At 41.3% G+C, this 12,902-nt stretch overlaps 1 long non-coding RNA gene across 1 annotated transcript in view; it reads left to right on the forward strand.

The window, feature by feature from the left end:
* Positions 1-12,902, forward strand: part of LOC142488539 (uncharacterized) — a 60,258-nt gene that overhangs the window by 14,437 nt on the left and 32,919 nt on the right. The window contains exon 2 of the long non-coding RNA XR_012799481.1: positions 12,302-12,388. This is a non-coding gene — a long non-coding RNA (uncharacterized LOC142488539). The remainder of the gene's footprint in view (positions 1-12,301; positions 12,389-12,902) is intronic.

A 12,902-nucleotide genomic window follows, 5' to 3' on the forward strand; every position in this document is an offset into this window, starting at 1 on the left:
ACGCGCGCTCCCGCTCAGCACTGAGCCCCTACAGCCGCAATTAGAGCGGCTTTAGTAGGGGCTCACCTGCGCTTCCGCGCGCTTGCGGAAGCGCAGGTCTTAGGGGAATTTAAAATTCCCCCGCTTGCCGGCGCGACAGGCCGGTCACGTGAGCGGTTCGCCCAATGAGGCACGTGCGGTAAGCAACCGCAAGGCCAGGGAAAGCACCCGCTTTCCCTGAGCCTCAGCGAGCAAGCAGGGAGCATGGACTCAGCCTAAGTAGCAAGACTTACTATTCCCATGACTGCAAGAAACTAAGTGCAATACCTTGGCACTTCATTGCATGTCACAGCTATTTGACCGCAGCTGAGGCTGAAAATTTTATTTTGTACCTGCCGCAGTACAGTACTTTGCAGTACAATAGCTGTTGTGTATTTAGCTAAATTCAATCTACTGTATTCTAAGGCTATTGCTACACTAATGCATGTTTTATTCTGTTCTGTGTAATGTAACTGTACAAGTTGCTTTTCAAGTCAACCTTAACCATGTGGTCCCTATTTCCCATAGACTCTTTCCATGCTAGGAAACTGAAGACAACAGACACAGGGGGCTTCTTCCCATAGTGTCAATCTTTATCTAAAGAGCACTTTTTGATTGGATTGGAGTGCTTTGCTATTCTTTAATTCTTAATCGCATGTAAAATCGTACAGAAAAAAGGCTTTTTTAGAAGTGGGTTCACTCCGCATTTATTGATGACAAATACAATTCTTGTATTGCCATCACGCAAACCACTTCTGAAAACTAGCAATTTTTCATGCCACCTCAAGGGTGGTGAGCTTTGTATTGGGAGTTATAGTATAGTACATCCAGTGCATTAAATATGAGTTTGGCTGAGAGAGCAAAACTCATATATCAGACTGGAGATGGAGTTAGTACCACCTCAGGTCCTTCCGCTTCAAAAACAAGTACAATACCGGTATTTTGGATGTTAAACCATGCCGTTTGTCACTTTTTATAGATGTGGTTTAGAAGATGTGATTTGCAATATTTTATTCCGCTACTTCTGAACATGTCAAACCGCACAGTTTGGCAATGACAACTTCTGAGCTATGAGAATAGGCCCCATAATCTTTGTAAATTATGACATATTTATTAAATACTAAATAAATTAGTACCACAAGATTGGCGTAAAGCAGAAGTGGTGCTTATATTTTAAAAAGGAGCAATATAACTGGGAAATTACAGACCTGTAAACCTAACATCAATAGTGTGGAAGTTAATTGAAGGCTTAGTACGGAATCATATTTAGGAATACCTTATGGATAACAAAATTATCAGTAATAGTCAGCATGGATTTATGAAGGATAGGTTGTGCCAAACTATCCTTAGTTTTTTTGAGGCAGTACTGTAAGTAGGAATTTAGACCAGGGTAATGCAGTTGATGTGGTCTACCTAGATTTTGCAAAGGCTTTTGATATGGTGCCACACAAGAGGTTAGTGTACAAAATAAAGGACATTCGTATCAGTAAAATATTTGCATCTGGATTGAAAACAGAGAGTTGGGCTGGAACCTTTTCAGGTTGGGCTAAAGTTGTGAGTGGAGTAATTCAGGGATCAGTACCGGAACCAGTGGCAGATTTCCCGTTAGGCCTAATAGGCCTGAGCCTAAAGCAGCAGAATTTGGGGGGCAGCAGAATTTGGAGGCGGCATGCCGGCTTGCCGCCCCGCGCATGCGCTATCGGCTTATGCGCCTGCGCGGGCAAGGAGTGCTGGCCACTTCTGCACATGCGCGGGTGGCGCTGGATGCTTCTGCGCGTGCGCTATTGGCATGTGTGTGACGTCACGTTGCTATGGGAACAGGAGGGTGGCATCAGGTACTGAGGCACCTATGGGTGCCATTTTTTTAAAATCCACTACTGACTGGAACCCCTGATGTTTAACTTGTATATTAATGACCTTGAGGTTGGTATAGAGAGCAAAGTCTCCATCTCTGCTGATGACACTAAGGGCATCATGCAGTAAGCAGCGAAAAAATGCATTAGCCAGTTAAGCAATTAGCCATGTTTTTGGTGTGTTAAACTGGCTGTATGCTGTAAGGGGCGAATCCCTGGCGAATGAATTAGCCACCACCATTTGATAAAATGGCTAGTAACCGGTGGCGAGACGGCTGCCTGGCGAGAAGTTGCCGAGAAGCCGTCCCCTGCCGAGATGTGTTTGCAGCAGAGAGAAATCCGCTGCTCTCTCGGCGCAAACATCGGGACATTAAAAATTATTGTTAAAACCATTTTTATTCATAGTGTACATGTGGACGGGGTCTCCGGAGCTGAACCGCATTGGTTTCAGGTCCGGGGACCCCCTGCTTCCCGAGATACAGGCCCCTTTATGAGGTGCCGGTATCCCTCTGCATTTAAAGGTCCCGATCACGTGACCGCGGAATGTAAACAAAGCAGAAGGATACCGGCACCCCCTAAAGGGGCCTGTATCTCGGGAAGCAGGTGGTCCCTGGACCTAAAACCAAAGCGGTTCAGCTCCGGAGACCCTCTGCACATCTACACTATGAGTAAAACACACATATCAATAAAGACTCGTTCCTTACCTTTGCGGCTATCTGCTATGGTAGCGAAGCAGCATGAATATTTTTTTAATAATACTGTACAGTGCGCAGGGGGTCCCCCGAGCTGAACCGCATAGCTTTGTAGACCAGGGACCCCCTGCTTCCCGAGTTACAGGCCCCGGTATGTGTGATTGGGTGGGCAGTGTCGCCGCCATGTTTATAGCGTCCCATACGCTACGTGCCCACAATAAACATGGCGTCGACACTGTAACCGATGCCCCAAACTGGGGCCTATAACTCGGGAAGCAGGGCACAATATTATTAAAATACATTAATGCTGCTTCATTACCATAGCGGATAGCCGCTAAGGCAATGAAGGGGTTAACGCATAGTAGTATGTTTATTGGGGACAAATGCCCCCAATAAACATTGCAATACACAACATACAATACAGTAATGGGCAAATTTACTATGATCCACAAATGGATAATAGTACAGTTGTCCATTTAAAATACATACAGAACAATAAATACATATAGCACTCACCCATGTCCGGCTGCCACGATGAAGGGCATCCTCATCTTCATCCTGCCCATGCCCCATCCGCTTCTGCAAAACAGACACAAGAATTAAAACATCCAATGTAATGTCCCCTAACCCCTTAATCACCATAGCAGTTATAAACCGCTACAGTCATTAAGGGGTTAACCCACCCTCACCCACATACCATACCCCACTACCTCCCCCACCCCCTGAGGCCTAACCACCCTCACCCACTACCCACAAGGGAGGCCTACCCACATAACCTTGGGGCCAATACCCCCTCCCCCCACCCCAACACATACAGTACAATAATGTGCCAAATAACTATTATCCACATAAGGATAATACATTATTTGGCCATTATTAAACACATTAAATACCATAGTAAAATAAAGAAAATTCTACTAACCTCATCAATAAGAAGGCCCCGTCGCCAGAATCCTCCTTGTGGTCCGTTGCCAAAATAATACATAGCCAATATATTGCAATGCCATTAACACGCTCTGATTGGCTACCGTACCATGTGAGGCCGGCCATGTTTCTTTTAATGACGTCATCTTAAAGGCAATTGAAGCAAAGCCATTCTGATTGGCTGTGCTTTCATTGCCTTTAAGTGACGTCATCATTTTTTTTTGCATCGGCCAAAACACATGGTTTTCACGGCCCAATAAGGGCCGTGGGAACCATGACGAAAATGTGACGTCATAGGCCTTTAAAAGACTATGTCATCTCATTTTGAAGCAAAACGCCGAGGAGGAAGGACCTTCGGAGAAGAAAGAAGACCAGGGCGTGGCAGCAGACGGGAAGAAGACCCCGGAAGAAGATAGAAGGATACAGATGAAGATGGATTACAAGTAGAAGACCCCTGGATTGTCGTGTTTTATTATTTTAATGTTTATTATTTTCCGGTTTATTATTTTATGGGTTCCTGTTCGTGGATTGGTTCGTGAGTAAGCTGATCAACGGGAGTCAGTGAGTGGGTCAAGTAATGGTAAGTTTAATAAAGAAATGTATTTAATGTAACAGTTTTTTTTTTAGCTTTTTTCATGTGTTTATTTTTTTTATTGTACATCATTTCTTGCCACTGTATGTATGTATGTCTAGAGAGATATATACATACAGGGTAAGAAATGATAGTGTTGTAAAAGCTTTCTTTGCACTATTGTAAATGATTTTGGCTATGCTGCTGTGCATAGATGTGTGTTAAATGTATTTTATAATTAGATAGATGTAATTTTTGGGCTTCTATTCTGTACTTTAGGTCATGGTGAGGTTGATTTAGTATATTGTATTTGTTGGTGTCCTATTTTGTATGATGGTAACTTGTTCTCTGTAACGGTTGCTATAGTTAATTGTGTAATTGGTATGGATGCTATTTTAATTGTTTTGGGATGTAATTCATGTATGTTAATTGATTGATGGTGACTTATTGGATTACATTGTATAGTTCTTTTGATGTAATGCTATTTTATTTGGAATATAGTATTGTTAACATTGATTTGCAGCGTCTACATGTAGCTTACATTTTATGAAGCATGTATACAATGTAAATGCAATTTTTTAAGTGGCATTTGAGACATTGGATTTGCATTTGATGCTTTAGATTGGATGATTACATTAGATTTGTTTAGGAAATTGCATTTTATTTCATTGAGGATGTTATGGATAAGTGGTATTGCCATTGCCAGGATGGCTTAACCCCTTAATTACCTTTGCGGTTAGTACCCGATAAGGTGATTAAGGGGTTCATTGATATGTGAATGGCATTGCAATGTATTGGCTATGTATTATTTTGGCAACGGACCACAAGGATTATGCTGGCGACGGGGCCTTCTTAGTGAAGAGGTTAGTAGAATTTACTTTATTTTACTATGCTAGTTAATGTGTTTAATAATGGCAAAATAATGTATTATCCCTATGTAGATAATAGTTATTTGGCACATTATTGTACTGTATGTGTTGGGGTGGGGAGAGGGGGTATTGGCCCCAAAGGTATGTGGTAGGACTCCCTTGTGGGTAGTGGGTGAGGGTGGTTAGTCCTCAGGGGGTGGGGGGTAGTGGGGGAGGGTATGTGGGTGATGGTGGGTTAACCCCTTAATGAGTGTAGCAGTTAATAACCGCTATGGTGATTAAGGGGTTAGGGGACATTACATTGGATGTTTTAATTCTTGTGTCTGTTTTTCAGAAGCGGATGGGGCATGGGCAGGATGAAGATGAGGATGGCCTTCATCGTGGCAGCCGGACATGGGTGAGTGCTACATGTATTTAATGTCTTTATTGTTCTGTATGTATTTTAAATGGACACATGCACTATTATCCATTTGTGGATAATAGTCATTGTGCCCATTACTATACTGTATGTTAGGGGGGTATAGGTGTTATTGGTGTAATATATATATATATATATATATATATATATATATATATATATATATCCAAAGAGAATGACCTAGGCGCAAATGGAGACAAGAAAAAACAAACATAGGGTAGTATGTTCTAACAAATAAACCGCCAGAAGGTATGATATGCACTTACAGCGTATAGGATATTATCAAGCCTTGTATCCACTCTGGGATCTGGAACAATTAAATGATGAATCTGGAACAGCTGGTTATCCACAGCAATTGCAATCTCGAGCAAAGATACCCATGCAGGAAGAGAGATAGAACACAAATAGCGTAACACAGTTTATTAAAATTATTAATAAAAAGACTATAAGTAAAAGACTCACACTCTGTGAGATATCATAAAACTTTTGGGAATTCTGAGCATCTCACACTCATATGAAAAGGGTAGTAACACTATGCAGATTTCTTCAACAGTCCTTAATCTGTAGATTTGTAACCAATAGGGAAATGAGTCCAGGTTATAAATAGCACACACACTAAGTGTCTCTACTGTTTAACACAGTCTCCTTGTGTGAGCTGCCTCTTTCTGTGGTTATCAACCTACATATGTCTCTTTCACTGCACCTGCTGTGCATATAGTACTCACGGTACTTAGAGGTAGGTGCTGTCCGGTTTCACAAATAGAGAGTTCTTTCTGTTTTCCCACGAAGAGTTCTCAATCTTCCTCCGGTCACCCACGTCTCCTGGGGACGCTCCGTGCCACGTGACGACGCGATGACGTCACTCCCTCTCGCGAGAGTTCGTCCGGTGGGCTGTGGGAGCGGGGCCTCAATCCTCTGCGCTGCTAATCTTCCTGCAGGCAAATAATGGGACAAACGGCCACCAGGCACCTCTTGGCTGCTGTCTGCTGTTACTCCTGCTGAATACACTGTGTTCACTGTCTGTAAACCACGCCCTACGCGTTTCTCCGTTAGGCTTCGTCAGGGGCTGATTCTGCTCTCTGTCCCTCATCTAGGGTTATATACCCTCCTCCATTATGCAATTGGTTAATTAATTTTTTTTTTAATTAATTAAAGAATTTTTTTCCCATAATACATTGGCTCTATGGTTTTAATATATATAATGCATAGCTAAACAATTGATTACTATTAGGTACCATTTATACTACTACCATACTGTGTAGCCCTTGATGATTCAATGATGAATAACCAAGTATAAGCAAGAGCAAATTCAAATATGTAGTCACCCTCTAATTTAATTCATAATTGATATATTGATCAACCTAAACAAAATAGACAAATAATACATATTACATTGTATAATTATGCTTAATATACAGACACATTATATGGGTTCTAAACATTTATACCTCTATCTAATAGTTGCTTAGACACCATTCCATAAAGGATTTGATGACTAATCACTAGTTTTATTGTGATGTGGGGGAATATACTAATTCTAACCTTCTTGTTGCAGAGTTTTGTCACGGCTACATGTTACATAGCCGGTTAGTGGTTTGGGGGTAGATTATATACTAATATTTAAAATGTGGGGTATATGCCACTATTAACCCTTTACAGACGTGGAGCTATAAACCCCACTGACACTAGACCAATTATGGTGATGTGTAGTGGAATCTCATCCATGATATTAACCCCTTATTATTATTGTTGGGAATTACATCTCATATTCCCACCAGTAGAACATATTACATCCATACAAATCCTTATTACACGTTATGTTGGTTCGACGTACAGCGGATTGGATGTAGACCAGAGAATGTGTTACTACCCTTTTCATATGAGTGTGAGATGCTCAGAATTCCCAAAAGTTTTATGATATCTCACAGAGTGTGAGTCTTTTACTTATAGTCTTTTTATTAATAATTTTAATAAACTGTGTTACGCTATTTGTGTTCTATCTCTCTTCCTGCATGGGTATCTTTGCTCGAGATTGCAATTGCTGTGGATAACCAGCTGTTCCAGATTCATCATTTAATTGTTCCAGATCCCAGAGTGGATACAAGGCTTGATAATATCCTATACGCTGTAAGTGCATATCATACCTTCTGGCGGTTTATTTGTTAGAACATACTACCCTATGTTTGTTTTTTCTTGTCTCCATTTGCGCCTAGGTCATTCTCTTTGGAAATTTTCGTTACCAGCCCGTGGAGCGGTAGACCTTTTGGCTGCAGACTGAGTCAGGGAAAGTTAGACTGTAAGGGTGTATACCCTCCATTACATGTGGTAATTATTCTATTTACTAATTTCAGTGTGGTTGCGCTCATTGTATTTCTGTCTTATATATATATATATATATATATATATATCTCTTTAGTTAGTGTGGGGCTGTTGTGTGTGTTTTCTTTTTATTGTGGGTAGCGGGGGTGGGTGAAGGGGGTATTAGCCACAGCGGTGGTTTGTTTAGGGCTTGCGGGTGGGTAGCGGGAGGCCTTAACCCCTTCATGACCGTAGCGGTATTAACTGCTACGGTCGTGAAGGGGTTAAGCGCACCCGCAACCCCCCAGCAACCCCCCGCAAGCCCTAAACAAACAAGGGCCAAATACCCCCTTCATCCACCCCCGCTACCCACAATAAACCTGGCACGGCTGTTTAACCCCTTCATTGCCTTAGCGGTTAGCCGCTAAGGTAATGAAGTGGCCTTTAAATGCATTTTTCCTGCCTCGGATGCATGCCGGGGGGGTCCGGTGCTGGTATTAATGGTATCAGCTCAGGAGACCCCCGGCATCAATCCCAGCCAGGAAAAAGGCCTGAAATTTTTCTAAGTGCCGATCCACTACTCATCAGCAGCCTCTCACCATCAACTTGCCAACTTTTTCTTGCGTGGCTGATTCGCCAGCAAAACGCCATTCTAGAGTGGCGAATAGCTCCGCTAAGCTACTCGCCACTACTAGAATACAGCGTGGCGGAAAATGTTTCAATTTTAGGCGGAAAGTGCCTTCTCGCCTCGCCACCGGCGGGAAAAATAAAACCGCCAACCGGCGTTTTTTTTTATTCTCGCCCCTTACTGAATAGGGGTAGCCATTTTTGGCGGGAAAGTGGCGAGAATTGCCTTTCCGCTGCTTACTGCATGAACCCCTAAATTTACTAAGGTAGTTAAATCAGAGCAGGATGTAATTGCTCTCCAGATGGACTGGAAGATTGGGCAGGTAAATGGCAGATGAGGTTTAAAACAGATGTAAGGTTATTGATTTAGAAAGCAAGAATAAACATGGTACTTACAAATTAAATGGGACAAACTTAGGTTAATCCTTGATGGAGAAGAATTTAGGAGTGTTTGTAGACAGCAGGCTTAGCAATAGTGCACAAGAGTATGGGTAGCCAGCGCTTCAAAAACTAGACCCTTCATGGATAACTAAATAACTGCCTGGACCTTGGCACTGTATGGGGTTAATAGTGCAGCATCCCTTGTAGGGGACAGGGATTAGTGCCTAGTGATCACAGGCACACATATATAGCACAAACTGTATCCCAAACGCTGACTTAAGAAAATTTAAGCCCACAGAGTAACTCACAGTTAGTTGTCCCTTGTATCCTTCAGTGCAGTCTATGCGGTATATCCTTTTGAGCGGCGTGCGATCCACCAGTAGAGTTAACCATAGGATAAGGAGAAAGCAGGCAGCGCACTGCCAAAAAAGCAGGTGGAGGCTCACGGGTTAAAAAAGAAAAATCTTTTATTTCATGATCAAACATAAAAAGCCCCAGATATCTCCAACAGCACCCCACCTATGCGTTTCGGGCCATGTGCCCTTTATCAAGGTGTATGCTGTTGCTAAAACCCCCAGCACCTAAATACCAGTCCCGTTCGCGCCAGTGAGTGACATCACGAAATCTCGGTCAATCTGCTTCCTGCTCCTTCGTGCGGAGGCTCTCATTGGGTGTCGTGTGAGCATCAAACAAAACCAGCTTTATTGGTATTAGACAAACGTCTCTCAGCCTCTAAGAGTGAGCAGCCTTTGAACAACAGCTTTATTGGCCATTTCCGGTTACCCTTCAGCCGCCACCTCCTGCACGATACCTGGCAACATCGATGTGGGAGGAATTGCAGGCACCCGGTGAGACAGCTGGAGGCTCTGGCTTACAGGTCTCTACCCTTACCTTGGTTCGGGCATCCCGAGTTGCCCTGTGTCCCCATAGAGTGAAGCGGATGTAGGGACAGGCCATCAGATAGGATAGAGTTCCCTTTAGTATCTGCAGGAGAGTGGTATACCCAGAGACTGTTGCCATAGCCATCCAGAGGTTTGGGCTCAAGAACTCCTGGAAAAAGAATATTCCAGGAGGACAATTTGTTAGACTAAGACAAAATTGTAGCACTATTGAGGTTTTCAATGATCAGGCCAACAAGCTTTTTCATAGATTTAGAGAAAGGGGCTATCCTAGAGAACTGCTTGAAAAAGAAATCAATAGGGTACGAAACATGGATCGGAGCAAAATGCTGATTCCTAGGAATATTAAGAGTCAGAATCTAACGAGTACAAATGTTAATGTTGCTTTTATAACAGATTACAATTCTGTACATAAAGATATAGAAAACATTTTTATTAAACATTGGGGCATCCTTTGCAACGATCCTATTCTTGGGGCACATTTGATCAACAAACCACGATTTATATACAGGAGGGCTAGGAATCTAAAAAACATACTAGCTCCCAGTGATATATACCCAACCCTGGATAGAAGGTTACAAAGAGGTTGGTTAGGTATTAAACCCAAAGGGAACCATGCTTGTGGTAGATGTTCAATATGTAAATCCTACACCCTGATAGAAATAGGATTATATCTAAAACAACCAGCAAGGTTTTTCCCATTGATGATTTTATTTTATGTACTTCTATGTTTATAGTCTATCTTTTGGAATGTGGATGTGGCTATCAATATGTCGGTAGGACTAAACGCAGTCTCAAAGTTCGTATACAGGAACACATCAGAAACATTAAAAATGGCTTTGAAAAGCATAGTGTGTCACGACACTTTATGTCTCACCATAATAAAGATCAGTCTTGTTTGACTTTTAAAGGAATCCAACAGATACCGTGTAATAGAAGGGGAGGTGATAGGGTTAAAACCCTTTCATCCAGAGAAACATACTGGATCCATAAATTAGAAACCTTATTCCCGAAAGGGTTAAATGAGGATGTGGACGTTTGGGCTTTATATTGAGCATTATTCTCTTATTTATGATCACTTGAGGGTGGGGGAGCACTGAGTGTGGTACTGGACACGGGGTGGGAGCATCAGGTGAAAGGGGATCACGTCCTGCGAGACGCAGTAGTATAGTGTCTCATCTAGAGAGGGACACCTGTTGATCTTATGCAACGTTATGGTGGTGTGAGTAAAGTCATTGGTTATTTTACATGCTGTGTGTGTGTGGAGTGATATATATTTGTCCTGCGAGGAACCACTCCCCCTCTGGAGGGAGCCATCACAGGTGGAGGCGCTGCACCAAGTAAGAGGTTATCAATATTCCTACGAGTGCCCCAGGCTCTCCGTGGCGGAGGCTTAGGCCCTGCGAGCCAAACAGGTTGTACAGCATTGGTAGCGTACTGTATTCAATAGGAAACAGGGCTACACATATATCAAAACCATGCTGATGTATCCCAAGGGTTACTGTGTATATGTCCTATTCAAACTGCAGGTAAACCAACAAACAAAAAAATACATTAGTCTTCATCAAAGACACATATACATATGTGCATACCCTGAGGAAGGTCACGTTCTGCTGACCGAAACGTTGGATGCAGTGCCTTGTATTTTCTATGTGAATACAGTTTTTTGTACTTACCTCGCTGTGTGCTGTCTCTGTTTTCCAGATCAACTTGGTAAATATCTGTTCTATATGTGCATATGGATAAGCATCAGTTTGTTCTTAGTTCAGAGTGTGCCAACTGCCTTTCTACTATTGTATGTATATATATATATATATATATATATATATATATATATATATATATATATATATATATATATATATATATATGTAGAGGTATCAGTACCGTGTTAGCCGAGCTTCAATAATCAAAAAAGAAATAGATGATACCGTTCTGTGGCTAACGAAATGCTTTTATTTGTGCGAGCTTTCGAGATACACTGATCTCTTCTTCCGGCGATGTTACAATGAATGAAGCAAGGATTACTTAAAAACAGTGTCTCTTGGAATGTTATCTGTGCTGGTCCTTCCCCCGATGTGGATGTGTTTTATGGCTAGAGGTGTCAAATGGTTACTGAAAGCAAGTGAAGAAAGAGTGTGTATGTGTATCAGTGTGAATAAGAATGAATGGAGAGCCCACAGTATAAACAGTGCTCTACACAAGGTGTGTGTGGAGTGAGAGGGGATATAAATGGTGTGGGTGGGTGTAGAAATGTGAGAGTTTGTAGCACAACTAACATTCCAAGAGACACTGTTTTTAAGTAATCCTTGCTTCATTCATTGTAACATCGCCGGAAGAAGAGATCAGTGTATCTCGAAAGCTCGCACAAATAAAAGCATTTCGTTAGCCACAGAACGGTATCATCTATTTATTTTTTGATTATATATATATATATATATATATATATATATATATATATATATATATATATATATATATATATATATATATATATAGCTTAGTGTACACATTTATTAGATGAAAAAACAGTTTTCTCAACCAAAATGTGTTCAGATGATGAGAACATAAGTGTATAAGTACCTTAGTTGTGTAGGTATTCGAAACACTAGTAACCCTATCTTCAGATTAAACCTAAAATCTTATGAAAAACCTATCAAATATTTGGTATACAGTATATTCAAGGGATGCGTTATATTATAAGTTGCATCACCACTTAGAAAAATCTCCAATTATTTGTTCTCTTTATAGGTGTATTAAGAAGAATATCTACCAAAGCCTGAAATCCAATAAGCCCCATTTGATATTATCTCCTTGCAAGAGAGAGAACATGATATTGTGGGTATATATTACCAAATGTAATTAATCGGATGTATCCCATGTAACAGATGGTGGTGAAAAAGTTTTCCTTATAGGGCCACCACCTATAACAAAAGAGCCTCCATAACCCTGTTTAAAAAACGAATCCAACTATATAAAAATTGAATATTTGGATTTAATATTTTAAGACTTTAAGGTCCTATTATATGAGACCCAATTTCTATTGAGGTATTTTGTATTGAATCTTGTATGCTTTATTGCGGGTCTTAGTTTAATTAGTCACATGGATATATTCCTTATTTGGAATTTATTTAGTGTTTAATCCTTTTTTTTTTGTTTCATTTTAATAAAACGTCTGTTTTATACTTACCTTGTTTATTTGCTCATCCAAGAAACTTGATACACCACATATTTCCATTCATTTCCATGCGCCTGAGTGTCCCCCTATTTTATGATGTACCACTATGCCAATCAATGGGTACAGGGTGGGTATAGTGGGCGGTTAGGCCTCCCGGGTGAGTTGTTGGTGGGT

This window comes from Ascaphus truei, chromosome 2 (assembly GCF_040206685.1).
Source record: "Ascaphus truei isolate aAscTru1 chromosome 2, aAscTru1.hap1, whole genome shotgun sequence".
NCBI lineage: Eukaryota > Metazoa > Chordata > Amphibia > Anura > Ascaphidae > Ascaphus > Ascaphus truei.